The 25,063-nt window shown below is 36.5% G+C and overlaps 1 protein-coding gene and 1 long non-coding RNA gene across 2 annotated transcripts in view; one reads left to right on the top strand and one right to left on the bottom strand.

Moving 5' to 3' along the window:
• The window catches only part of CDH10 (cadherin 10), a 144,931-nt gene extending 144,215 nt beyond the window's left edge, over positions 1-716 (bottom strand). The window contains exon 1 of the mRNA XM_039328068.1: positions 172-716. The gene's annotated coding sequence lies outside the window, so the exon portion shown is untranslated. The remainder of the gene's footprint in view (positions 1-171) is intronic.
• Positions 597-24,799, top strand: LOC120301190. The gene is made up of 3 exons (XR_005554821.1): positions 597-730; positions 23,636-23,740; positions 24,704-24,799. It is a non-coding gene; the product is annotated as an uncharacterized LOC120301190 (long non-coding RNA).
• The last annotated feature ends 264 nt before the right edge of the window (positions 24,800-25,063 follow it).

Genomic DNA, 25,063 nt, shown 5'->3' with positions numbered 1-25,063 from the left:
AACAAGCTCGAGTAACTTCGGGTTTCCACGGTTCTTTTTATAAGAGCGAGCGAAAGTTACCCGTTTTATATCCCTGTGCTTGATAGAATACGGTACACAGGGACGGGGGACCCCCCCAAATACAACTCCGATGCCCTTTCCACTACAAAGCCAAAGGCAAGAGAGTCCTACCTTTTGTTGTGAATCAAGTCGAGTCCTACCCAGGCAGCAACCCCTGAAGTCCCGGACTAATCTTCCTCTTTATTGGCGCGGTTTCCCCCCTTCGCTATTTTGCCCTCTCCACCCGGAGTCGACTCGAATCGAATTCAGGCGTCTTCTGCGAGCATCACTTAACTCTGGATAGCGGGGAAAGCAGCGGGGATGGGAAGCGGGGAAGAGGAGGGGGAAGCATTCGCAGGCTGGGCTGGCTGACTCGCTCGCCCGCTCTGACTGGCTTTCATTCAGGGAGCCTGATTAAAAGAAAAAGAAAGAAGAAGAAGAAGAAAAGCCACCTCGCAGGGGAGGAGTGGGAGGAGGAGGAGGAGGAGGAGAGAGAGACAGAGAGGGAAAGGCTCTGCTGAGAGAGGCGCAGCCCTTGCCGCCGGAAGGTTACAGAAACTAGGAGAAGAGCAGGCTTTCCCAGGGATTTGCAAGTGAATGTGTGGGAGGGATACAAAGAAAGGGGGGCTTTGCCGAGAAGATTCGCTCCTCCTGCTCCTGACAGAAAGGGTCTCTGTGCTTCAAGTCCAAGGTAATAATAATCAGCCCCGTCCGCTTTGCTCGCGGTAAACAAGACACAGTCATAACACCACTTCAGCCTTGGTGGTTTGTTTGGGGTTGTTGGGGAGGGAATGGGGAGAGGGGGGGGAGGGCTGTCTTTCTGAAATCTTTAATTTTCCTCTCTCTCTCTCCCTCTCTCTCTTTCCACCGGGAGACTGCAGCAGTTGTCTCCTCGTTCCATCTATTGCCAGGTGACAAATTAAATTATATTCTTCTCGGAGGTGATACCAGAAGAAATTGCCTTCACATTTTCTGGCCGGGGCACTGGAGACAGGGTAGCATTTATCTGCTGCTCGCTTTCAGCTCTCTCTTGCAATAAAAAAAAAAAAAAAGGGGGGGGAAAGCAAAGCTATTATAAGATACTGATCTTGCTGGATTCTTTCCCGGCGACTTCTGCAGAATTTAAATTTTCAGTGCTACTCGTGCTTTTGCAAAGCAAAAGTCCAAATGTCCGTTTTCTGGCCACCTACGGATCTGGTGTTTTTGTCCCAGCCGATCTCTGGCATCGTGTGTAGGGGTAATATTTCTTGAATTGCTTGCGCTTTAGTTTGCTATTCTGCAGATGTCATCCTTTGCGCGCGTTAAATCTGGAACAGTTGATGCTCCTTCATGCTACACATTGGGCTGTGCACAATTCCTCTTGGATCATATTGGACCAAAGCCTCCCATTATGGGGGGGGCAAGGATTTTGTACTTTGTAACACATGGGGATGTGCTGCAAACAGTCCCTTAAGAGTAAACCAAAGGATGTCAGTATTGCTCCATCCAATCTGTGGTATGAGGAAGGATGCACTTAAAAACACACACACACACACAACAACAACACTGTATTCAAGTATGAAAATCAGTTCAAGTGTTCACTTAAAAGGAAGGAAATTTTCCTAGCATGGTAAGGCTGCAAAGTCCAGTAATTTTGCCACCTGTCAACAAATAATTTAAATGTACTATGACTCTAGTCAATTTAAATATGTTTTGGATGTTAACATGCTATCAGTTTTGGTTAGAAGAGGCAGTCAAAGCAGCTCTGGATCATATATACAAAATAAAAGAAAAAAAAAATTAAGCATTGCTGTTACATGATAATAAAATACTAGTATAAACAGTAAAAAAAAATGGAAGAGCAGATTATTACCAGCCAAAGCTACTCTGAAGTAAAAATAAAATGGGAATTTTTGCCATTTTCCTTGATATCAAGACAGATTGATATGAGGAGACTAATAAGAGAACAGCTTCAAAGGCCCGGCACCAAGGGTTTATGGAGGAACAGATCATAGATAGCCTGCCAATTATTTTATTGATTGATTTATTTTTATCCCACCTTTATTATTTTTTATAAATAATTTGAGGTGGCAAACATGCCTAATGTTCCTTCCTCCTCCTAATTTTCCCACCACTACAACCCTCTGAGATGGGGTTGACTGATAGAGTGACTGGTCCAAAATCACCTACTATCTGACTTTCATATCTAAGGCCAGACTAGAAAGAATGGCCTTCCAGTTTCTAGTTTGGTGCCTTAACTAACTAGACCAAAATGGTTCTCTCAGTGATGTTTTTATTTGTGTTCATATGAACAAATTAGTTAAGTTCTGGACCAAATGAGTGATCTTAATTATCTCCTCTGATTTAAATATAGACAGAAAAATAATATGTGGAAGAAATTTGGGGATGAGATTTATTACCACAGAACTTTTGAAGGTGTATTGGATTTTGGGACACTGAACTTCCTCACCCCATTCTTATAGCAGCTGCAGAAATACAATGTTAATGTTTTTCTGTATATCTGAACTTCAGTGAATCTGAGCTACCATTGATGGAGAGGAAGATATTCCAGGAAAACAACTCTTCTACTATAAACTTGACAAAGCCAGGTTGACATAGTGGCTAAGGCACCAGGCCAGAAACCAGGAGACCATGAGTTCTAGTCCTGCCTAAGACACAAAGCCAACTGGCCCTGTCATTCATCACTTCTAGGACATAGGCAATGGCAAACCACTTCTGAAAATGTTGCCAAGGAAACTCCAAGGACTCCAGGGCACACAAACTGAAAAGCTGATCCTTGTTGGGCTTTTAACCTGGGAAACCTAGTACGAGTTACTAGATATAGCCATGAATTAGATACATTTGTATTGAGTAAACCTTATTTACCTTACTGAACATGGCACATATTATTTAGTAAATATGATCAAAGAATGACATTTGAAGTAGGACAACTCAAGTTCAAATCCTTGCCCTTTACTTACCTCGTTATCTAATCAATTCACAGGAATTAGGACAGCATTGCTCTGAGATTAAAAAGAGAAGCATGTATATATGCTGCCCTCATCTCCCTCAGCCCCAGGTTGAAATACAAATAAATGAAAAGCATCTGTCTGTATCTAACGCTTAATGAAGTGTTTTCTTTCAGTTACTATCCCAATTTGCAGAATAGCCCCCTACACATGCACACACAAACAAATGCGTACACAGCCTTTAGAATTAAGATTTATTCCATCCCTTTAAATGTTCTAGAAATTATTTTACAAGAGTTCTTCTGAAGAGCACTTGATGAATAGTTTTTAAATGTCACTATTTATATTTTACCTTGAGTTTATTTAATTGTTCATGTTATTTTATTTTGACATTTGATTTCATTATGATGTCATTTATATTTGCCTTCCATTTATTTGTAATTGTTGTAATTTTGATTGGTTGTATCTATCTAACAGATTAATTGTTTCAGTCCATATTTTAACTGTTTAAGGATTATTTTTCTTGGTCAGCTATTTTATGAATTGCTATAAATTTCTAATGATTTTTCAGGATACAAGATGGATGAATGAATGAGTGAATGAATGAACAAGCTAAGCTCTGGGTCCTCTATTTCACAGCATACCTTTCAGATTCTTGATCCTATTTTCTGCAAGGCACAAAATGTGGGCATTTTTCTTCAAGCCTAATACTACACTTTCCATACTTCTCAAGGATGGGCATAATTTATAATAAATATTTCCACAAAGCCGTTGTTGCCATTTATCTTGTCTGAGATTTTAAACAGCCCTGAGTTGCTGTAAATTCACCACAAAGTTAGTCAAACATTACAGAAGCTTCCAGCAATCTTTAATATGCCTCCATTTTGTAACAGCAACTTACCTGCTTGCCTACTTACTGTTGGTGTGAGGTGGAACACCCTCTTAAAGTGATATCTGTGCTACAAAGTTTATTAAAAGGGTAATAAACATTGTACTTTCTAGTAGAATAGTTTGTAATTTTGTTACTTGAATCACAGCTTGGCTTTTCAGTTCAAAGCATAGACCCAGAAGCAGTTTATAAAAGAACTATTTCTATTGGGGTGGTAGATGGCTGCAAATACCTTAATAACCACTGGATGAGGGCAAGCATAGAGTTTTTAGTATCTTTTTTCTGTAATATCTAGATTTTGCAGTTCAGATCTAGTGTGCTTGTTGATACAGTGGAATGTTTTACTATAATTTTTGACTGAATACCCTGAATACAGGTAGTCTTCGACTTAACGACAATTTTTAACAATGATTCAAAGTGACAATGGCGTTGAAAAAAGAGATTTGCAACCTGTATTTGCATGTATGACTGTTGTACACCCCCACAGTCTTGTCATTGTAATTCGGGCACTAGACAACCAGCTCGTATTTATGACCAGTTGGAGTGTCCTGCAATCGTATTGTCACGTTTGTGATCATTTTTGCCAATTTCTGGCAAAACATTCCCATTGGAGAAGCCGGATTTGTTAATGATTCACTTCAGGACTGCCATACAAATTGTCTAAAATTGGGTCCAAATTGGTTTATGATCACAATAACTTATATTGGACATTTCCATCCCAATTATGGTCATAAGTCAAGGATTAGCCATAGTTGTTGAATGTCACCTTTCCCGTAAGAATTTTACTGTTTTCTCCAGAAAAAATCTGAGAATAAATAGTTTATAATTGTTAAATATTCTTCTCAGTTGCATGCTTAAAAAGGAAAGAACATTAAGCCTCTAATAATCTTCTATTACAGGCAAAAGGGAACCTGTGGTTGGATGGCAGGTTATATTTTTAACATTAACTTTTTATATAGGAAGCCCTATATTGGCAAAAAAATCCCAAAACAAAACTGGCAGTTGTTCTGAGATATTCTCAAAATTAGGTCACTACTCCTAATAGAATCCAATTCATATTTTCTTCTGTCTTTACCATTTTTCCACAGGATTTCCCTCCCCCTACTTCTTTCTCTCAGAGGGATCTTAGTAGGGCAAATTGAATATCACAGAAACATACATACGTATCCATTGCTTTGATCCTTTTTTGGGGGGAAGGTAACTTTACAGAGGGCAGAAAAAGAAGATCTAATACACCAAAGAAATTACAAGGACAAGATAAGAAAAGTGGGCTTGTTTCATTATGTCTTTGAGTTGAGCAGGTGCAAAATTTATGGGAAATTGATATTAGTCATATTTTTGCTTCTGTCATTTTTGTGTTTGCTGCAAGAGTGCACTTGAGTGGGACTAATTATAAAAGTTGTTTAAATAAATAAATTGTTTAAATCATTATTTACTATTCTTCTGCATATTATTTAATATTTTATAATAAAATAATATATTCTTTTGTTCTTTAAATTCCTCAAATTTACTCCTCAGTTACATCCAACCATATTTTTCTCTTCTTTTTCTTCCTTTTTACCCACCCATTGACTTTTCCTACACACATGCATTCTATATTTATTTCCATTATTATTTATTCTCTTTGTAAGATGAAACTATATTGTTACTGTACTTCTTTCCTTCTGGTCATTTTTTACCCATATTTATTCAACACCCATTCATTCAGCACCCAATCATTCTTCAATATATTTATTCTTGTTTTATAGACAGCCATATCTTAATTTCTACATCAAGTTTATTTTTGTGTTTCTCCAGATTTACTCAGTTGTCGTATAACAAAAAGGACAGAAACACACTATTATGTGTAGTCATTTTCACGTCTTTCAGTATTCACACTTTGCAATACCGTATAATAACTACATTTCTAACAGAATTGTCATGTGTTAAATGTTTCTTCATTAATTTTCTCATCTATAGTAACATTGAACCAAAATGCAATTCTTCTACTTTCATTTTTTTTTTACCATTTATACAAAACTGGCCACCATTCAGTCTTTTCATTTTTAAAAACAACCTTGGCCTTTCATACGTATAGTCATGGGAACAAAATTTGCTTGGCAATCCACTCACACTTAGGACTAAGCATTGGGATGTTGCATCTCCTGACTGTCTCCCCCCAAATTCCATTCCAATGGATCCCTGCAGGCCTTGGGCCTGCTTTCCACCCCACCAGGTCCCTACAGATATTCAACCTGCTTCTTACCCCTGCTAGGTTCCACCCTCTCCTCCCTATCCCACCCCCAATCACCGATTGGTCATTTAACTTTTATTGCAGATTTCCTTCTTCATCTCCTCTTCATCTTTGCAGACTCAATGACTCCATCCCAGAAGCAGGCGCCCTTTTGGGAGCAGACACAATACATTGGGGCTGCTCTGGAATGGTGCCCACTTCTGGGATGGTGTCATGTGGCTTAGGGATGCCAAGGGAGGATGTAACCTGTTCCCTTTCCTCAATACAGGCTCCAGAGACATCTTGCAGGGCTGAGGCGGAAAAGGGGCCCCATGGGATAGAAAAGAGGGCCCAAAGCCTGTGGGGACACTTAGGGGTTTAAGCAGAACATGGGGTGCCTCAGGTGGTGGAGGAGGTTATGGCTTGCAGGCTTAGGCCTGCATTAGGTTTCCTAGACCCACCTCAGAGGCACCGAGTTTTCCACTTAATGGCTGACACAATCACATAATGACCACATCAGGGAAATTAGGGATAGGAATCATTAAGTAAGGAGATTAGGGGGTGCCTCCCTTAAAAACCTGTGACTGTAATGGGCAGGCTTGATTACTGTCATACATCAAGCACTGTTTTCACATTCATGCTCCTGTATTTGAATGTTCAGCCAACAATATACCATTTTTTGTATGTAAAAGTGCACGTTACATTTATGTTTCCAACCAATGTACACCATAATACCCACTATTGTATATTTATTCAATATATCAAGCAAATATCATTTTCTTAACCCTAGCTTAAACTATAATATCAATTATATAATATATGTTAACATATTACATGTTAACTGCAGGGAAGGATATTCCTGTACCTTCTAGTCATATCAGAAGAAATACTGTATATCTGTTCCTGGGCAACATAGTATGCTACCAAGACAAAAAGCAAGAATCAGATTATTTGACAAGAGGCCATGTTTATCACACTTGTGTCAGTTCACCTTCCCAATCGTCAAAGAGCTTATATAACTATTTCCCAAAGTTGAACACTTCATTTGTACAATTTAGCACCAAAAAAATAAAAGATTCAGAGGATTCATAAAAAGAATCAGACAACAGCATTTAGAAGTTATTTTCTAAGCTTAAAGGAATTCAAGACAATGTTTAATTTTTAAAGTGAGAAATGTGGATTTCAGCTTTCTGGAACCTAATGGTTTTATTTATTTATTTATTTAGAATCATTTCTCCCAAATCCCCTTTTATAGACAAGTTCCACTTGGGGGAAGAGAAGAAGAAGAAAGTAAAGAGGAAGAAGAAAGAAGAACCCTCAAATCTATGTATATTCTCCTTAGTAATTTACATTTTTCACAGTATGAAATTAACTTGACCTAAAAAATAATTATAACTCTGCTTGGTGTAGTGGTTAAGGCATCAGGCTAGAAAGCAGGAGACTGGGAGTTCCATTCCTGCCTTAGGTTCAAAGCCAGCTGGGTGACCTTGGGTGGAGGAGGAAGGAGGCAATGGCAAACCACTTTTGAAATCTTGCCAAGAAAACTGCAGGGATTTGTCTAGGCACTGACTTAAAGACACAAATACACTCTCACACACGTGTGTGTGTGCCCCCCCCCACACAAAAACCTGATGTCATATAATTAAAATTAAGCCCTGGCTGAAACTGAAGGTATACAATCATCACTTTGCCACTGAAAATGGTCACTCTGGTTAGAAAAGCTCTCTTACAGAAAAGTCATTTCATGTGGAATAAAAGATCATAATTAGAAGTATGCAATATGTTTTAGAAAAAGCTAATCAGAGAAGGGGAAGGCAATCTGAAGCATAAATAGCTTGCTTTATTATTCACCTCAGGAAAAGCCACATGTATACCCCCGAGAGAGAAAGAAAGAAAGAGAGAGGAAGAATAAGAGTGTCACAGACACACAGATGCCCTGAAGCTTGAAAAATGTTCTCTGCATCATAGTACAAGGGTACCACAAAGCTCTGATTAAGCCTGGCATTTTTGGAAAATACACATTGGAAGCAAGACAGAACAACAAATGTCGTTGGCTAGAGTTTTATTCTCCCTGTCAGTAAATGAGGTCCCTTTCTCCTCCTGAACAGTAACCTACTTCTACCTTCCACTCTCTCTGATGAAACTCCTATATACACAGGTTGCAATTAATTTTACCACCACCATTTATTTTGTCATGCAAAAACTACAGTGGTTCTGGAACAAAGTAAGATCTTTAGCAGCCTGTTTTCAATGATGTTTTTTCTTTCCTTAATGCAGATCCGATAGGCAGAAATGAGTCTGCTGCAGGAAAAAAAGGAGCTGGGTGTCACAGTCCCAAAGTTTGTAGCAAAGTCAAAAATGTGGATCAGAATAACAATATTTTTAAAGAGACATGAAATGTACATCCCCTATCTTAGATAACAGATCCACCCAACTGAAAACAGAAAATGGTCTTCTGAGTATGGCTATGCACTGATGATAAATATTTTTGATCTGTATCCCATACTGAGCCTTCAGAAAGTAGGCTAATGTGGTTGGTCTAGTCCAGAGGTAGGCAACCTTGGCTCTTTTATGACTGGTGGACTTCAACTCCCAGAATTCCTGAGCCGGCTATGCTGAGGGGAAAGGGAGAGGTTTCCAAGCTGAGCCATGCTGGCTCAGGAATTCTGGGAGTTGAAGTCCATGAGTCATAAAAGAGCCAAGGTTGCCTATCCTGGGACTAGACTCTAGTCCCAGGATAGGCAACCTTGGCTCTTTTATGGCTAGTGGATTTCAACTCCCAGAATTCCTGAGCCAGCATAAATTGAGGTCGTCAAGGTTGGGAAACACTGAATTAGATTATCAGATTTGTGCAGAGAAGGGTTAATTAATACATGTGAATAATATTAACCATCCATGCAAACTTACTAGTCTTATAAAGGAGATGCAACTATAAAATCTGAGATACCTCTCCTTCGTAGCTTAAGCCATTTTGCAGCTCCTTCAGCATGCTTAAATCCTTTCCTCTCTGTTTTTCAATAGCTTCCTAACATAAATAAATTGTCCCCATCCCAAGTGTCAGCATAGCATTTTTTACAGGGAACGTTTAATCAAAAGTGTGTTTTAGTTCACACAGCTGTAAATTTTAGTGCATTGCTTCAGCAATATTGTGGATGCATCTCTTCCAGAAAGGATGACAGGTAAGTACATTCCAATCCCATTACACTGAAAAAGAGCATGTATGTGCATATGCAATTGTACAGAAATGAATGAGCAAGCAAGCCCTACTCCAGTGATAAGGTTAATCTGTGTTTTTCCAGATACCTTCTTTAAACTTTGTACTCCACAAAAAACGAGATTGCTCCAACAATAGAAAACAAAAGCTAGCCAGCCTCAGTCCCATTTCTCACATAAAGGAAAAGCTTAGTTTGTACAAAACAGCATTTTTTATCAAGTCAACATTAGATATACATTTTGGGGGAGTGCAGTCCATGATAAGGTGCACCTATCGTTTTATATATCAATGAGAAATATAGAAAGGACACATTACAGATCTATAACTGATGACATAACTACACCTCAAAATTGTAGATTGTAGAGAGGAAAACTGCAGAAAGGGGGCAGTTAAAATAATTACAGGGCTATAGAAACTCTGACAATAGAAAACACAGCATCAAGGGATCTTTAGCACAGGAAGAAGAGAGGCAAGATTCTAAAGATACACCTAATATAAATATTATGGAGACAGAGAGACAGGTTTTTTTTTCCTTCTGTCTTTAAATGCAGGTAGGATCACTTTGCATAATGGGTGTTAAACTCTAGTTTAAATCAGTTACAGTCAAATAAATTAAACTAGTTAATATCTGTGTTTGTGTTTCTTTTTCTTTTAAATCAAAGAGTCCCCAGCGTGGCAGTTTTTAAAATTACAAATCAGATTCAGGCCATCAGTGGTTTAGTAATCTTGATACTGCATGAATTAGGGGATGCATATGTTAAATAACAGCTGCTGAGTGGAAAAGAGCTATTCTCCTTCTATCGTAGCTTACAAGCTTTCCAAATGCAACTGTCTGACCACCATTTAATAGAATATTGGACCGGATAGCTTGATCCAAGATGGTTTGATTCTATAAGCTTCATATTATTAATTACTTACTTTTCATAAATAAAATTTAGATTCATCATGAGTTGCTCTGGAGTTCCTCAGAACTTTTACTCTGATTGGGTTGAATTTAGCATTATATCGTTCCTTCCAAATGTCAACTAGCAGTGACATCTACCGCGTGCCTCAAATTCTTACTATGTCAGTGATGTATCTCCAGGTTAACTGGTAAAATACTTGAGGCCTTGACAGCTTAGTGACAAATACATTTTTTGTAAATAAGTATATAAAAACAAACTGGTTATACAATCACACATCATGTCTACAATAACATGACATAATTTCATTTTCATATGGTTAATGTTACAATAATTATACATTTAAATAATAGCTGTCATTAATTTTCTATAATTTTGAATCTATCATTTTGATCTATGTCCCATGTTCTCTCAGATAGCATGGAATGCATTTGAATCCAGAATTATAAGATGGATGGATGGATGGATGGATGGATGGATGGATGGATGGATGGATGGAGTCTTCTGTCTGCCTCCCTTTTTGTTTTTGTCTGCTCTGCTTCTGACACATAGGGCTGCCAGGTCTGGGCAGACTAAATAAAATAGAACATTGATCAGAAAAAAAGACAAGATAAAAAAAAAAAATTAAGGAACAAGTTTGGGAAATCTGGTCAACAACACATAAGCATCCTTCCATTCCCCACCATCTAGTCAGAGCTGAAGAAGCTTCTTGGATGAAAAGCGAAACATCTTCAAAAAACATAAGAAAATCCAGTTGCCTCCTGAAAAAGCACCTCTCATGGTTCTGATAGATGAAACCAGTTAAAAGAACTTCAAGGCAAGGATTTCTTCCTTGAAGAATATTTTATTAGGAAACAAAGTATCGGCACTTACATAGTTGAACCCAAGAATGAGATTCCCTCCTCCCAGATACAAAGTAACAAATTGCAATTCCCACCCCATAAGAAATGTCATAAATCACATTCCCCAATTAGCACAAAACCAGGGCTTTCCTCTCCAGCCTCTCAGCCTGCCAAAACTTTAACAGAACACGTCCTTGAGTTCCCATACTTCTACAATATTATGGCTAGTTAAACTTTTAGGCTTACCCCATCCCCCATCCCCCCATCTACAACTGAACTCTAAAAGAACAGAAAGGCACATTAAAAGCAAGAGTAAAAATGACTGCTAGTCCTCAGTTGTCAGAGTGATGACATCCATTGTCACAGCGTTGACAGCACCTTTGAGACAACACATAAGCATATACAAACTAAAGACCTAGGAAAACAGGCCATGTTTTTAAGGACCTCAAATGCATCGGTGTGGGACATTGCCTCAGAGGTCAGAGGGCCATGCCAGAGATGAGGCACTTCCTGGATCCTGCTAGATGAGACTAATTGAAGGGACCTGGAGCCCTTTGGCTCCTATTGTCTGGACAGACAGGAAATAGGTAGATCTACAGATGAACCCTAAGCTATTACATCATGTGGGATGAGATTTGAAATGAATTTAGAGTACCTGCAAGCATAGGACTGTTTTGGCTACCAAAGAGTCTGTGTAATAGTGAGACAGAATGATCCAGGCAGGAAGACATTTGGGCAAGATAAAATAACCAGCTAAGTCCTATGACAATTTTTCATCTCTCTGTAGCTTCCACTGTAAATTTTAAAAGTTTGGTCCCAGGGCAAATACTGATGTCATGACCTTTTTATTAAAAAAAAAAAAGCCATCTGTCCTGTGACCGACTTGCATCTTTCAATTAACACCTGGCAGAAAAGCTGCTTAGAAAAACTAGCTGTTCTGATTCACTCTTGTAACTGTGCAATAACAGACTTTCAGCTCTAAATCCAATCAATTAATTCCTTTTGTCATAGAGCGTGCTATGCACTTAATAATTAATATCAAACCTTCCTTTGCTGAGGAACTGTGGGGATGGAAGGGGAAAGAGAGTTTGCAAGGCTATAAAACCTGCCCAATGAAAGCAACCCTTTTGTAAATTGAATTTTGGATACCATTCTTGCTACTCAAGCTTAGTGTACCAAATGGTCCTGTAATTAATAGGGACAATTTAAATAAATATGATGCTGTTCGTTACGTCCTGGCAAATTCATCTCTTTGAATGTCTTCCTGCTTCAGTTTCTGTCCTGCAAATTCCCTTTTAGCCAGCAACACAGGGGTTAGAAAGAAATCAAGTTCGTTTCTCAGCTGGGAATAATAATAATAAAGTGCAGGCAGTTGTTTGAATCAGAGGTGAAGTATATTCCAAGAGCACAATACACAATCAACTATTTGGAGGTGGCCACAGTGAACCCTCCCTTGCAATCCTTTTATATAGAAAAACCTCGCCATTATTCCAAAAAATGTCCACCTCTAGGAATTCCAAGAAAGTGTAGTTATTAGAGTTTCCAGAAGGGGATCCTCTGTAGTCAGGCAAACTGCTGAGTTTGTGGTTTCCACTTTATTTAATTTTGCAGAAAGAGGTTGCAAAGGACCACACGTCATTTAATTAGGAGGCTCTCTGGCCTTGTGGAAGGAATTTTCACTTGAATAAGTTAGTGCCTCCTGCCACATTTTAATTGTTGGGCTCATGTTCAGCCCCTTGCAATTTCTCATCTTTTGTCCGGATTGTAATTTTTAACTGTTTTTTTCTGATAAATAATAGGAAGATTGATTTCTTTCCCCGCAAGTATTTCAGAAAGCATCATCAATCCCAAGTCTCTGTGCGAGAAAAGAGAAAAGCAGAGAAAAGCGAAGGTCTTTGTATGAGGAGGTACAACTCAATAGAGGTACAGGTAGTCCTTGACTTACGACCACAGTTGAACCCAACATTTATGTTCTTAAGTGAGACATTTGTTAAGGGAGTTTTTGCCCCACTTTATGACCTTTCTTGCCTCAGTTTTTAAGTGAATCAGTTGATAAATTAGCAACCCGGTTGTTAAGTGAATCTGGTTTCCTCACTGAGTTTGCTTGTCAGACGGTCACAAAAGGTGATCACATAACCTTGGGAAACAGCAACAGTCATAAGTATGAACCAGTTGCCAAGCATCTGAATTTTGATCCTATGATCAAAGGGATGCTGCAAAGGTTGTAACTGTGAAAAATGGTCATAAGTCAATTTTTTTCACTGTTGTTGTAACTTTAAACATCACTAAATGAACTATTGTTAAGTCGAAGGCAATATGTATAGATTTGGTGAGTATACGTATATTTAGTATTTCTCTTACTCTTACCATTCTTTTCGTTATTTGAAAAAAGTAGCTTAATAGTTCTTTTTCATCATGACTTCTTTCAACAGTCACCGTTCTCTTTTCTTAAGTTATTATAATGACTATTTGATAACCACTGAGTTTTAGATTACTTGAGATATGAACATCAAATGCAGAACTGCTACATTTTCAGTCAGTATGCTAGTGACTACCAGTTACCAAGGCAAAAAAAAAGAAAATTATTGCTTCATAATTTTACTGTGGCTTCTTGAAAAGATTGTGCCTTTTACTAAAATTAACTAGTCTAAAAGATTATGTTCTGATTTTTGATAACCACTAGACAACCCATGACCCACTGAGTGATCATTAGAGATATTTCCTTAGCTTAACGGAGAAACAGAATGACCACAGATAGGAAAAAAAATCAGTAAAAGCAAAAGTAACTTCCAGCTTCTCTCCAGCTTCTATTAGGGAGAGTCAAAAATCTTCCTTCCTTCCTTCCTTCCTTCCTTCCTTCCTTCCTTCCTTCCTTCCTTCCTTCCTTCCTTCCTTCCTTCATCCCTCCCTCCCTCCCTCCCTCCCTCCCTCCCTCCCCCCTTCCATCCATCTGATGGGCTTGTGATATAATTGAGGTGTTCTTCTGGTATGAGCCCTTCATTTGTGGATGCTATAGAAAGCTACTTAGGAAGACAAGAAGCCTTATAAAAGTGAGCTTCTGCTGGGGATGCTGCACTGATGGCAGCTTTCTTTGGGCTGCCAGCCCTAAAAATGTGTAAAAGTGCGTGGAGACAGTGAAAATCAACTGTCCTGCGCCTTGAAAATCTCCTCCTTGGGAGAAGAGGGGGGGAAGAGTTTACCTCAGGTAGAGGTAGAGCTCCCCTAGACCTCCTTAATTATTTGGAGGTTGAAGGGTGTGTGAGTTCCCTCGAAGCCAGAGGCTTTCTCCACACTCCAGGACGCCTTTGCTCCGAGCTTCAGGAGCAAAGCAAGACGCCGCACCCACATCTGCATTACAAAGGGACTTGTGAGTAATTTAAAAGCAGATGGAGCTGACCAGGAGAAGTTAAAATTGTGAATGCTTGAAACTTTAACTCGGGAGAAATAATCTTCTCCTTAAAGGAAAAAAATGGCGCCGGAATGTTGTATCTTTGTTTGAAAGGACAGTGTTAAGAAAGAGCTACATTTGGAAACAAAGTTTAAACAATGTATTAGATTTTGGTTATTTATTTAAAAAGCAAGAATTTTTACAGAATTTTTTTTTCTTTTTCCTTTTTCTGGGATCTCGCTTTTTACTTTCTTATTTTGTAATTGTTGATTTTACAAGAAGTGGACTTATACAGACAGGAAAATGCCTTCAATGCATTTGGGAATTTCTGCTGTCCCTAAAAGTTCAATTTCTTCTCCTGTAACACAGCTTGCACTGCAAACTAAACCTAAATCCCCACCACCTTCTCCCCCATCACCAGCATTTATGCTTAAAGATATTCAAGATGCTTTGAAAAAAGTGACACAAGAGATAAAGGAGGAGGTGGCCAATCTCCTCAACAGTAAAATGAAGGAAGAGATGGCAGAGCTTCTTGAGAATAAAAATAGAGAAATGAAGGAAGACATATTGTTTGCATTTCAAGGGTTAGCTACTCATATTGCACGCTTCGATGACCGGGTGGATGAAGTTGTGGAAAATACTGAAAAATTAGAAAGCAGAGTTGTCAAAGTTAAAAATAAGATTGATATAACAGAGGATGAAGTTACCATCTCACAATATAGAGATATGGAATTTGCATTGCGAATAAGAGGATTAAAAGAGAACTCACAAGAAGATCTGAAAGAGGAGGTGGCAAGAGCTATAGCTCCCATCCTGGGATGTGAACCTGAGGAATTATCAAGGGAGATGGATAAAATATTTAGGGTCAATTCATGGATTGCGAGGCAGAAAAATTTACCCAGAGATGTCGTTATTTATTTTTCTAGGAGATCACTTCGAAATGAAATTATTCAGGCTTTTTATAAGCAAAGATTTCAAATTGCAGATCAAAATATTATAATCTTAAAAGAAATACCTCCAAAAATTCTTAGAAAAAGAAAAGATTTTGCTTTTCTGTCTGAGGAGCTTAAAAACTGACAGGTTCAGTTTAGATGGGAGATACCTGTTGGAATAGTGATGAATTATGCAGGGACACGATATAGACTTAATACAATTTCAAAGGCAAAAGATTTTTATACTTATGTCCTGAAAGCAGGTTCACCACCATCTCCACGACCTAAGAGAACAGAAGAAAGACTGGAAGATAAACAGCCAGTTGAAGGCGCAATGTCATTGGTTGTAGGAGATTTAACGCAGGCTGAACCTATTGAACAGAGTTTGGAGGTAAAAGATGATTCAAAGGAACATAGGATGACTCGTGCTGCGTATAGACGTAAAGAAAAGGAGCAGAAGCAGAAGGCTAATTTTGGATCAATAATATAACGTCCGATTACTACAGAGCCTGTGGGAGGAACACGACTGAAGAGACCAATGACTGATTTTCAAGTAGTGTTCCAGAGGCTTCAGGCCACTAAGGATGGCAAAGTTTCTGACATGGAATGTTAATGGTCTGAATTCACTACAGAAAAGAAAGGAAGTATTTCACTACTTGAAACAACATAAGAATGACATTGTTTGTTTGCAGGAGACTCATATTGCTGTGAAAGATCAAAAGTATTTGATTAGTTCTCAATTGGGATCACATTTTATAGCTTCTGCCCCAGATAAAAAGGGGGGAGTAGTTATTTATGTAAGAAGAGATTTATCGGCTAGCTTAATTGAATCTGATACACAAGGAAGATATGTTATTATTGATTTAGTGCTACAAGGCAAGAAATTTCTTATTATTGGATTATATGCCCCTAATCAACAACAAAAACAGTTTTACAAGTTGTTACATCATAAGCTAACTCAATTGGATTATAAATCTGTTATTATGATGGGTGATTGGAATGGTGTTTTGGATTCTAGTAAAGACAAGAAGGGATCTTTCAAAACTTCCAATAACTCTAAATTACCTAAAGCTTTTTTTGATCTGAAAGATGATTTGGAACTGGAACTTAGAGACATTTGACGAGAACAGAATATGGAGGACAGAGATTTTACTTTTTTTTGGATAGGCATCAATCATTCTCCAGAACTGATTTTTTAAAATTACTACTGATCTTTTCTCCAGGGTCAAGAATGCTAAGATCTTTCCTAGAACATTGTCAGATCATACTTCTGTATGGCTGGAGTTATTTGCTGAAGATGGGAATAGAAGATCTTGGAGACTGAACAAAAATTTATTCAGATATGAGGGGCTTTCGTAGAAATGTAGAGAATATTTGAAGGAATTTTTGTTTTGAATATGCATAAAGGTACTTCGATGGCAATGGTTTGGGATGCCAGTAAAGCTTATATGAGAGGGGTTTTGATTCATATGAATAATGGACATAGGCGTAAGCAGATGCAAAAACGTAAAAAGTTGGAAGAAGAGATTAAATCAAAGGAGAAGGCTTTTATTTTGAACCCATTGGATAATAGATTAAAGGTTTCTATAAATATGTTGAAAGAGCAATTTAATATGTTAATGGGTAATCAAATCGCAACTAATTTGCGTTATATGAAACATAACATGTTTTGTAATGCAAACAAGCTGGTAGGTGGTTGGCTTATCAATTACGGAAGAAACAGAAATCACGTATTATAGAGAAAATAGAATATAAAGGTAAAGAGGTACATCAACAAAAGTTGATTAAAAAGAGTTTTTTAGATTTTTATACAAAATTATATACTAGTGAAAACATATAAGCTTTAGATATAGATAAGTACCTACAGGCAGCACATTTTCCTAGATTTTCAAATGAACAATGAAATGAGATGAATTGTTTAATTACTTCTGAGGAAATTATTTTGGCAATTAAACAGTTAAAAGTGGGTAAGGCTCCTGGTACAGATGGATTAACAGCAATTTATTATAAAATATTATCTGAAGAGATGATAGAACCATTAAAGGAACTTTTAAATAGTATCCAGATTGGAGGAGAAGTGCCTCCGGCTTGGAGAAGGGCTTTTATATTGCTGATTCAAAAGGAGGATCAAGACCTTACCCAGCCTAAGAATTATAGACCTATATCGCTTTTGAATACAGACTATAAGATTTTCTCGAAAATATTGGCAAATAGATTAATGCAAGTTTTGAAGCAAATGATTCATAGTGATCAGTCTGGATTTATAACTGGAAGATATATGAAATATAATGTAAGACAAATTGTTAATTTAATTGAGTATTGGAAAGAACAATCAAGTCCCTGCGGCATTGATATTTTTGGATGCTGAAAAAGCTTTTGATCAGTTGAATTGGCAATTTTTATTGAAAGTTGTTGATAAAATGAATTTTGGGGATAATTTTTTATATTCTCTTAGGGCTATATACCAACAACAATTGGCACAAATCATAATTAATGGGGGATTAACAGAAGCATTTAAAATTGAAAAGGGTACAAGACAGGCATGTCCATTGTCGCCATTGTTGTTTGTTTTAACAATGGAGATTTTACTGATTAAAATTCGTGAATCGACTATAATAAAGGGAATAAAAATAAAAAAGAATGATTATAGGTTGAGAGCTTTTGCGGATGACTTGGTTGTGACACTATCTCAACCGATTCAATCGGTTATAGACTTGATGAAAATTATAATTCAGTATGGGAAAGTTTCTGGTTTTAAGGTAAATAATAATAAGACTAAAATATTATCTAAAAATATGATTATGAAGGAAAAGGAAATGTTAGTTAAATTGACAGGTTTTGAAATAGTGAAAAATGTTAAATATCTGGGAGTATATATTACAGCCTCTAATGTAAAATTGTATAAAAATAATTATGAGATATTATGGTTAAAAGTACAAAAGGACTTAAACAATTGGAAAAAAATACAATTATCCTTGTTGGGGAAAATTTCAGTTGTTAAAATGACTGTTCTACCAAAGTTTCTTTTTTTGTTTCAAATGATACCTATTTTGAAAAAAGATGCCAATTTGGATGAATGGCAGAAGGGTATTAATAAATTTATTTGCGCGGGGAAAAAATCTTAAATTTAAGATCTTACAAGACGTATAGGAAAGAGGAGGACTTAAGGCACCTAATTTGAAATTATACTATGATGCAGTGGTTTTAACACTGGTTAGTGATTGGCTTAATTTAACAAATAAAAGTATACTTCACCTTGAGGGATGGGATTTATTATATGGGTGGCATGCATACTTAATTTATAACAAAAAAGTTGACCAGGCTTTTAAATCTCATATTTTAAGAAGTGCTTTATTGCGTGTCTGGAAGAAGTATTATTATAGATTAAATTATAAAATACCAATCCGGGGGATTCCTGGACACATGATAGAGGGGGTATCTATGGGTGTGAGTTTGGATAGGATTTCTTATAAGGAATTACTTAGATTGGTAGGGAAGATTGGCAATTAAAACTGTTAGTTGAGTTAAAGCAAGAAAATATTGTACAGTCATGGTTTCAGTATAATCAATTGTTGGTTAGGTGGAAGTTAGATCAAAAGGTTGGTATTACCTTAATGGATGAGAATTTGGTAAAACAGATTAAAGATCAAAATCCAGTGCATATAAAGAGAATTTATAATGTTTTAATAGAATTGGATTCGGAAATGGATTTAGTTAAAGATTGTATGGTAAAATGGGCCCAAAATATTCAAGAACCGATTCCATTGGATATATGGGAGGTAATTTGGGTTAGAAATGTAAAATTTTCCCAGGCCCAAAATTTAAGAGAAAATTTTTACAAATTTTTTTATAGATGGCATCTGGATCCTAAAAAGTTGTCTTGTATGTATCCCAATTTACAGCCCAAATGTTGGAGATGTGGTAGCTTGGATGCTACTTATTTTCATATCTGGTGGACCTGTAGAAATATAAAAGCTTTTTGGATTAAGATTTGGTGGAACATTCAAAAGATTTTTAGGAGAAAAATAAAGTTTATCCCACAATTATTTTTATTGGGTGTTATTGTAGATTGTGATGCTAAAGAAATTAACTTGATGTTGAATTTGATATCAGCTGCAAGGTTATTGGTAGGGCAATATTGGAAGAAGGATTGCTTGCCTACTATAGAAGAATGGATGCTTAAAATGTCAAATTTAGCAGAAATGGCCAAAATTTCTGCTTACTTGAAGGATCATTCACAAGAAAGATACATTTTGGTCTGGAGAAGATGGATAGATTATATTCAGAATAAATATGGGACTAAAAAGTTCCATTTAGTTTATGAGTAAATTTTAGAGTATTATTATTATTAATAGTTTATTATAGTTGAATTTTTATTAGTTTTATTATTATTAGTAGTATTAGTATTGTTTAACAATTTGGATATTGTATTGTTTAATAATATTGACTTGTTTATATTATTATGTTTATTTTTAATTTGTTTACACTTATGTTAAAGGGGAGTTAAAGCGCATTATGGACTTGGTTATTTATATAGTTGGTTAATGTTAGAGTTTGATTATTATATTTGTAACCCTGTACTCAGCTCTGGGAAGTTGGGGAGGGAGAGGGGGGTTTAGGGTGGGTGGGTTTTGGGGTATATACTGCAATTTTTATAAAACTTTTCAATAAAAAAAAGAAGCCTTAGAAAAGTGATGCATGAGTATGGATTTTTATGCATATACATATATATGTACACACATTCTTACCTATCATTTTTTCCACCATTCAGCTACAGATACTGAAAAAATTGGCTATGATTCCACCATCTACTAAAAATAATCAAGATAGAAAAGTTATTCTGATAGAATCAAATGATGTTAGAAAGCTTTTTTACTAAGATAATTCTGATGCCTAAGTATTAAAGAGCAAACTAAAAGCATGCAACTGCTCTTGACAAGGACAAATATAAAAGAAAATGAGTGAAGCCTATGTGGTCAATAGGGCTCTCATATGTATGGAAATTGGAGTGTGCTCATATTCCATTTTTTTTACAATACACAACCAGCAAAGATTTTATCCTGTCTGTGGAACTGATGCTGAGTAAAGTAACTTAAAATAGAATTATGCTTTATTATTTTATTTTGTTCTGTTGTCCTTTCCACTATTTCAGTGTCCTTTGATTCACACTGGACAAACATTGTACAACTTCTCTGTCCCATTTTCTGCATCTTTGTAGATTTATTAAATGTCATTATGTACTTCTCTGTGAACTGATTTTCAATCTTCTGTTATTTGCAAGAGAAGTGGAAAATTATGCTTTTGTGATTTCTATCGACCTTGTAAGAATATTTACTATTTTTAATGAGAGTATTAAGCACTTCAGTGACTCACTGCATGTGAATGCAGATGCCCATTTGCCATCTGTTTATTTGCTAGTGAGTTCATAGCTATTTGCATCAGCTGTTATGATTTCACATTCTGACTTTCTGAAATTTTTGGCCAAGTGAGGACTCATGATAGAATTGCCTCACCATTTGGCAGAACAATTAAAAAAAAACCAAACAAAAAACACCAATTAAGTGGGAATATCCTTTGCTTGCTGATTTTTAAGGAATGAAGAATAAATGTGAAATCTGTATCTATCTATCTATCTATCTATCTATCTATCTATCTATCTATCTATCTATCTATCTACCCACATCTATCTACCCATCATCTATCTACACAAATACATACATACATATATATATATTCTAGCATCTAGCATCTATCACAGTAATAGATACATACACACATACATGTTTGTGTGTGTGTGTGTGTGATCCAATTATGTGTCCTCAAGTTGTTAATTTGTAGCAACCACATAGACAGACTTTCTCTAGGATGATCCTAAGCTGATCCTTCAGGTGTTTCAACCATGCAACCGTTTTCTACTGTCATTTTGTAGCTTCATCTTTCTCTGGATGTCCTTGATATCTCTTTTATTCCACCTCTTGCAGCACTATAGACTTCTCAAAAGCGCTGTGTTTTTGCATAATATTGTATGTCCAAAACATAATAATTAATGCCTCAAGTGAGAACTCCAGATTTCATTTGCTCTCTGATCAATTTCTTTGCTTTTCTTTAGCTGTTCATTGCATTCTCGGAATCTCTATATTTCAGGGATAATATAAAAAAATTAAAAAGTGAATATATTCATTAAATAACATATTGGATATATGTTATTTAATATCAGATATAACATACTGTAACAGATCACATGCCTAAGTAATTTAAATAAATAATCAGCGTATGGGAAATTTAGGTTGAATTGTTTTATGAGAACAAATGCCTGAAAGGGAATAAGAAAAATAATTGTTAAATGATCTTTCATTAGTATAATTTAATCAGTTACAATGACCTGCTTTTTCCAATGTAGCTTTAGCGGTGTTTTAAGCAAAATAAAATTGCAGGCGGAGCTACACTTCTGAATCACACTTTGTGCCATACTGTTATCTTGTGCTCTAGCAGTAAAATATTACACTCTGCATTCATATCTCTACTTTGATGCATCAAAGGAAGGCAAATGAGAGTATTTGCAGAATCAGGTGGGGCCAAATCTGAAAGATGGCAGGTACTGCATTATGATTCAAACATAGCCATTTTCCCCATATGAAAGATGGTGTATTGTAGAAAGAAGATGGATGGGGTTTGACTCACAAAGCTGCACATGCTGTTGGGCAGATTTTCGTTTCCTCCTTTGCTAGTAAAGTTACAGCAAGACAAACTTTGTTTTTCTTTACTATCTTGCTTTATTCGGTGACACATGGAAATATTTTTTATATTAGGTTATATTTAAAAAAGACATAATAAACCATGGTTTCATAGTAGAAAAAGGTTACAAAAGTTAAGAACGTGGTGGCGCAATGGTTAGAATGCAGTATTGCAGGCTAATTCTGCCTACTGCCAGCAGTTCGATCCTGACCAGCTCAAAGTTGATTAAACTTTCCATCCTTCCGAGGTTGGTAAAATGAGAACCCAGATTGTTGAAGGAAAAATGATGACTCTGTAAATTGCTTAGAGAGGGCCATAAAGCACTATGGAATTTAAGTGTTATTGCTATTGCTACAATGTAGCTCAGTCTCATGTTCTTGCAATCCCTTTCCATATTTTGTTCAGCTGTAGGGTAAGGGTGTCAAACTGCCGGCCCATGGGCCGGATGTGTCATGGCAAAACCGTGCCCATCCCATTGCCAGAAATGGGAAAAAAAGTTGTGATATGTCATGTGACATTGCGAGTTTGACACCACTGCTTTAGGGGAATGCACCACACTATTCTGAAGAAATGCTATCAGTGATGACATAGCAATGTGTAGCTGCTGTGAATGTGTACAAACAGCTCACTACTGCACATGACTGACATTCTCATACCTGATTCATTTATTTTATGGCTAATTGGATGGTTTGTTTTCTCCTCTCCCTATTATATACAGTTTATTTATATTTTATTCTATCTGGTCACTGACTAAAATAAAATTATGTATCGGCCTGCCTGCCTGTCTCTCTATGTATCATCCATTGAACTGTCTAGCTATCTGGCTAAATAGCTATCATATTTCAATTAAAAAAAATGTTCATTTTCAGGTTTGATTATCCATAACTTGTCATACATCTGACTTTCAAAATGTAGTTTAACTATGGCTTATGTGAACCAAGCCAGCTTCAAAACATAGATTATGTTGCTGGTTAACATCAATACATCTTAATTAAGGTAAATCATATTTCAGTGATTTGACAAGATAATGGATAAACAAAAGGAAAGTGCTTAAATTTGTTCCATTTATAGCAAAGTAGAATTCATTGTGATGTTCCAACTCAATCACTTGCTTCCTTTGCTGTTCAAATTCAAAGTAACTGAGGAACCTGAAATCCATAAACATTTTACATATAAACCAATATTTAATACTTTAAATTATTGATATAATTGAGGTGATAGCACTGAGTTAAGCTTGCTCCTTAGTAATTTTTATGCAAGAATGTCTGAAATGTCAATAAAGTTGGAATCTTCTCAACCCTGTCAAAATAATAGCTTGAATCGGTAATAAGTTAACTTAACCCCCATTAAATCAATGAAACCTAAATCACAACTAATATGACCCATTGAGTTTACTGTGACCAAAATTGAGTGAAGGAGGAGATTGAGAGAAATCTCTGGGGAAAAAAAAAACCTTCAATGTGTATTATAAATAAATGACCTGGTTTTTTGTCCATCCAATTGAACCTAGCCTGTTATTTTCTATTTGTTGCAGATTAAAGCAATTGTGTGAGGTGGAACTGAATCAGAAATATAATCATTATGATTAGAGAACATTACATGGATACTTGTTTATTCATTTTCTCAGATGCTCAATAAAGTAAGTTCCAGTTATTGCTCTTTTCAAATGAACTGTTTGGTTTATTTTTTTTCCTTGAATTATTCTAAATCAGGTTAGCTTTCTTTATAAGGCATATAGGTGGAGGTTATTATTTATTTGTTTATTTATTGCAGAGTTACCCAATTTGCACTCTTTCAATCTAGCTGAGAGACAGACAGATAGAGAATCTGTAGTCTGAAATGCTATAGTGTAGAAAAAGCTATCTGGTATTCTGAGGTCGAACTGTCTTTATTTTAAAAATATAAAGATAGATTATAAATGTAGGTATAGGTATAAATTTACCAACAAACACAGGAACACACTCACACAAAATGTCTTACTGCACAGTAACTGCAAAGGATTTACACATACTGGTATGGTCTTTTATAGAAAGAATGCTGTAGCTCCATACTACTCATGAAGTTTAGTGAGTACATGAGCAAGGATAATTAAACTGCCCCATATTCAACTATTCTTCTCTAGCCTAGAAATATTGCTATAAATGGTAATTTCATGTCAGCCTTCATGCTATATAATGAAGCCAGATTTTTTTCTTTTTTATTTTTGACTTGACTTGGATTTTAATGACAGCCAAAGAACAGTTCTCCCTATTATTTCTATCCAAGCTATTACTGTTTCCTTCTTCTTGTCACCATCCAACTGCTATTGCATTGGCAACACTGACAATAGTCAGACAGAAAGAACAGAGATTGAGCTGGTCTGTTTCTGCTCTTCCACTCCTCCAAAACATTCTGCCTTTGACCTTCTTCTATTTCTGATACCTAATATTTTATTAAGTGGTAGTAAAAGTCCTATCATCTTGAAAACTGAGGGACTAGGATCAGAAACTTAATGCTATATCTTCTACTTCTCCGTTAAATATATTGGTGGAGAAAGGGTATGTGTTTATCAATGCTTGAAAAAAAGCTCTACCAATATACCTGATGATATCTGATTCAGCAGATGCCAGAAAGGAAGGAGGGAGAGAGAGAGAAAAAAAGTTGAAGACTTGGGTCTTAGCAGCTGCCAAGGAGAAAAAAGACAAAAAAAATACTTCCTGCCTGCCGTTGTCAGAATAATAGGTGAGGAAACAGTTAGTGCTTCTACAATGTTATGGGGTCGTAGAAGAAGGACTATCAATGGCATGTAAATTGAAGACTTTATGGGGGAGGGAAATCCCCTTTTTCATATAAGTGCTAGTCCACGTCCCAATCCAAATCAGATTTGACACAATTCATCAATTTTGACACTGGGCTCAGATTTAAATGGGGGGGAGAGGGAAATTAAAGAGCCTTTGATTGTCTGATAATGATGATGATGATA

This window comes from Crotalus tigris, unplaced genomic scaffold (genome assembly GCF_016545835.1).
Source record: "Crotalus tigris isolate CLP2741 ecotype Arizona unplaced genomic scaffold, ASM1654583v1 scf7180000024370.6872682, whole genome shotgun sequence".
Taxonomy (NCBI): domain Eukaryota; kingdom Metazoa; phylum Chordata; class Lepidosauria; order Squamata; family Viperidae; genus Crotalus; species Crotalus tigris.
This window is presented reverse-complemented; position numbering and strand designations above follow the sequence as displayed.